Consider the following 4,311-nt stretch of genomic DNA (forward strand, 5'->3'; position numbering starts at 1 on the left):
TTTCTGAAGAGTAGGGACATGAGCCATTAGGACTAGCCCTATCAATGCACCATATTAATACACTATAGGCACAAAACTAATTTCTATTCATCATGGTATTTAACCCACAAAACAATTTTATGAAGTAAATATTATTTTTATGCAATTGAGGAAATGATGCTCAAAGAAATTAAATGTTATATACAAGACCATGCACCATGCACCTATAAAATGGCAGAGTCAGAATGTGAATGCAAGTTTAACTGATAATGAAGTCTGTAGTCTATATGTTGTTGTATTTTCAATGGTCCCATTTTCTCTGTTTCTTCCTTTGATAAATATGTTGATTTCCAAATTTCTATGAGAATTCTATGAGAATAAATTTAGGCCCAGAAAATTGATTCCCATTTCCCATGCCTAATTCTGGTTGAGAAATAAATCAATTCTATAAGCACAAGTTTACATCTAGAATGAGGTTTGCTTTGTTGATGTGAAATGGGGCCACATTGGAGTTAGTTCAGTGAAGGGACCCCCACCCTCCATCCTCTGTCACTGAGAAATCTTGCCCTAGAAATTTAAGATTTGGACCAAGGGAGAGAAAGAGAAAAAAATTAATCTTTCTACCTGCCTAAAATTGAGTGGCTCTGTTTTCTCTTTTTGTTTTCATTATTATTTGTTTTAATCATGTGGGTTGAATAACAGGGAACACTGCTGTGCTAGAAAACATAAAGGAAGCCAACTCAGAAGAATTAGAAATTAAAAACCAAAGAAAACTCACATAGTCTGTGTTTTGGATAGCTCTCCTTGTTTGGTTTACAGTCTTTCCTAAGGCCCAAATGCATTTCTGTCCTGATATCAAATATCCCTTTGTACTCTAAAAAATACCCTTTCCTTTAGCTAGCTCAGGTTGAGTTCTGTTACTTGAAATCTAAAATGCCCTAGCTAAACACCCTTATTTTTTTGGTCTTAATTAAGCAACTAACCCATTTTTATTGTAGAAAAAAAGAAACACATAGGTAAAATGATTATTTCAGGTAGTCCTACCATTTATAGTTAACTAGTTCCCACCAAGTGTGTATCTTTCCAGATTCCTGTGGAAGTATACATGTATAAATACTTTTTACAAAGATATGAACATACTATGAATATCTTGGTGTCAGTTTAAACTTGTACTTTATTTGATGTGGATATAGGTCCACATCATTAAGACTGCATTACTTTTTATTCTAGGGATACATCGAAACTTATTTAATTACTTGTCATTAGATATTTTTGTTTCACTAATATTTATATATTGTAAACTCACCTATAACAACATTTTTTACCTGATAGAATTATTTCCTGACGATAAAGTCCTAGAAATGGAATAGTAAGGTCTAAGAGATTATGAGCATCTGTAAGGCTTTTCCATGTTGTCTTTAGGGTGTATTTTTTATATCTTGCTTCCAAACATATTCTTCTGTGTTGCCAATTCCCAGTCTATAGCTTTCAGCTCAGGTGAAGTCAGCCAGGACACCACAATCAACACTCCGGCCCAGTCTGTCTGCCTTTAGGTAGTTGAGCAGCTGAGACATTACCTGGAATTCAAATATTCTATTGACACCACAGGGGCAATATGGAATATCCTTTCTTTGAGAGATATTTTCACCAGAAATCAGATAGGTGCAATCTCTCTGCCATATCTGAGAACCTGTTCTGCCTCAAGGGCTATTTTCGTTTTAGACTTCTGGAAGATTTTCTCTTCCTTGGATTCGTGTTTTGCCACTGAATCCAATTCTCCCCCAGGTGCTTCACCCACCTTTCTCGTAACTTCTGATTCATTTTCTTTTTCAACAACCTCACATGTAATCTCCTCTTCTGTTTCTATTACAGCTTCAAATACTGGACAAAGGCAGTTGTGGTCTGGAATTGTTCTTCCAAATAATCTGATTGTGTACACACCTGCTTATGCCCAAATCTCCAGTCTAGAGCCTAATGCCTCTTACAGCAGCGATGAACCCTGTGACATCTGTAGCATGTTGGGGTTCAATAGCCACAAACCCAGCAGAGTTCAGCCCCAGACTTGAGCTGGAGGCACACAGGCTCTCCTGTCTCTGAAAGAAGATCCTCAGAAGGTGGCTCCTATGAGTAAAAGTCATTTTTCCAGGGTGGCTGATTTCTAAAAACAGGGCCATGCAGCAGAAGAGTTAGAAATGGAGGTGGAAGGCGTGGGATGGTGGGGCAGCTGCACATAGAGTTGCTCCACGAAGCCCAGAGCTGGAGCTAAACGAACTTAATTATAAAATAGTAGGATTAAAAAGGAGTTGTGGCTAGAAGCAAACTATAAAAAATGGTTTGGTCTACACTTTCCTTAAAAATCTGTACTAATGAGCCGAAAGAAAAGAAGTTGATATTTGTTGTGTAAGTCTTAAATAAAAGCTGTCACAGGAAACCATGGAGAGAATCAAGTATTTTCTGAAGTACCCAGAGAGTTCTTTGCCCAGATATAAAGGGGAAATTCTCTACAAGTTATTTTTATGCAGCATATGCAATTTAAATAATATTAAGGCTAGGTTTTTTTATTTGGCAAGAATTTTTGATAATGAAATTTTAGCGTTCTGAATGCAGAGTGGGATGCTGTGAGTGACAAGGAAAGTGGAATACATTTTTTTTAAAATACAATGTTTAGGTAGGGAATTCATGGATTGGAATTTAAGTGACTAAAAGCTATTTTCTGGATTAATAATTTTTACAAATATTTATCTGATTTCAAAAGCCATTTTATGTTTGGGCAAGCTGGCCTGAATCATAGGAGAGTCATTAGATTAGAGCTTTAAATTGCAGTAGTACATTAAAGAGTATGAACTGAGACATGTGTGAATAAAAAAAAATGTTAAGAGTTAATAAGAGCTGGCAGTGGCAAAATGACCTTAGTGATCAAATCTATGATTACCAGATGCGAAAGGAAATTGTAATAACCTGGCTGCAGTACTTTCGAGAACATTAAAAACAAATCAACAAGCAAGCAAACTAAAAAAAATGTCTTTCTAGAAGTGTATATAGTGAAATACAAACAGCTAATATATGCAGTAGACTTAGGTAGTTTTCTCTGAATTTCGTGTGTTTTCAACCAACCAGATTATTTGCTCAAGCTCTGACACATAATGCATTGTGATCCAAGGATTATGGATTTCATTCCATGATTGAATGAAATTTTTTTCTTTATCATTTTCCATCTGTAAGAGATATGCTGCACTTTTTTGATATTATGACTTCATCAAGAGAGAATTAAGCCATTTTTTTCTGTTTTAATGTTTATTAAATAGCTGTAATTAAGTATCATAATACTGGATTTTTTCCCCAACAAATGTAAGAGATAAACCAGTGGCAATATTGCAGAATATGTTAGTTTTATGATATGTTAAGAAATGAATTTATGTTCCTAATTTTAAACATTTTAGCCTTACAATATTCTGTTCATTATGTTATGATTATATTTTATCGTTTATTAGTATGCTCTGCATGTCTTATATGTGATAATCTGTTATTATGTTGATTGTTATTATATTTAAACAACTTTTATAAAATGGATCCTGGTGCTTTTTATATTAAAAATATTCATATTCTTAATTACTCAATGCTAAGTTAATTGAGACATTTTAGTGTTCCCTAGATTAGAATTAAATTAAATTTAGCTTCTATAAGGTGGCTAAAGGATACCTAGCACTTCATTGTACTGCCCGCTGTGCTCTGTTAACTCTCCTGCCAAACCAAATATGAAGCGGTGGTGCCCTGCAGAAAGGCCAGTATCCACTTACATGAAACACTAAATAATCCTATAAAATATAAATACATGACTTAAAAGTAATCTCATTCTTTTAAAAAACATCAGTAATTAGGAACATTCAAACAACATTTTAGTTGTAGCCATAGGTATAGTCTAGCTGTGAACTTGGAATTATTTTTTTAAATTTTATTTATTTACTTATTTAAGAGAGAGAGAGAGAAAGTGAAAAAGAGCACAAGCAGAGGCAAGAAGGAGAAGCAGGCTCCCCACTGAGCTGGGAACCCTACATGGGGCTCAATCCCAGGACCCTGGGATCATAACCTGAGCTGAAGGCAGACGCTCAAACGACTGAGCCACCAGGGGCCCTATTTTTCCTTAAAGAACTCAACAGCCTGTTTCACTCTTAAATTGATATCATGATGTTACTGATTCTCATTAAGTTACTCTAATTCCATAAATTCTTTTTTAAAATATAAATGGGAGATGATAAATACTATGATAAGCAATGTAGCCCATATAAGCCTTCAGTATACTTTACCTCTGTTTATAACATAAGCTGCAAACCA

The 4,311-nt window shown here is 34.8% G+C and overlaps 1 pseudogene; it reads right to left on the minus strand.

Moving 5' to 3' along the window:
* Positions 1-1,397: 1,397 nt before the first annotated feature.
* Positions 1,398-2,211, minus strand: LOC112914587 (programmed cell death protein 2 pseudogene; annotated as a pseudogene).
* Between the last annotated feature and the right edge of the window lie 2,100 nt (positions 2,212-4,311).

This window comes from Vulpes vulpes, chromosome 5 (genome assembly GCF_048418805.1).
Source record: "Vulpes vulpes isolate BD-2025 chromosome 5, VulVul3, whole genome shotgun sequence".
Classification (NCBI taxonomy): domain Eukaryota; kingdom Metazoa; phylum Chordata; class Mammalia; order Carnivora; family Canidae; genus Vulpes; species Vulpes vulpes.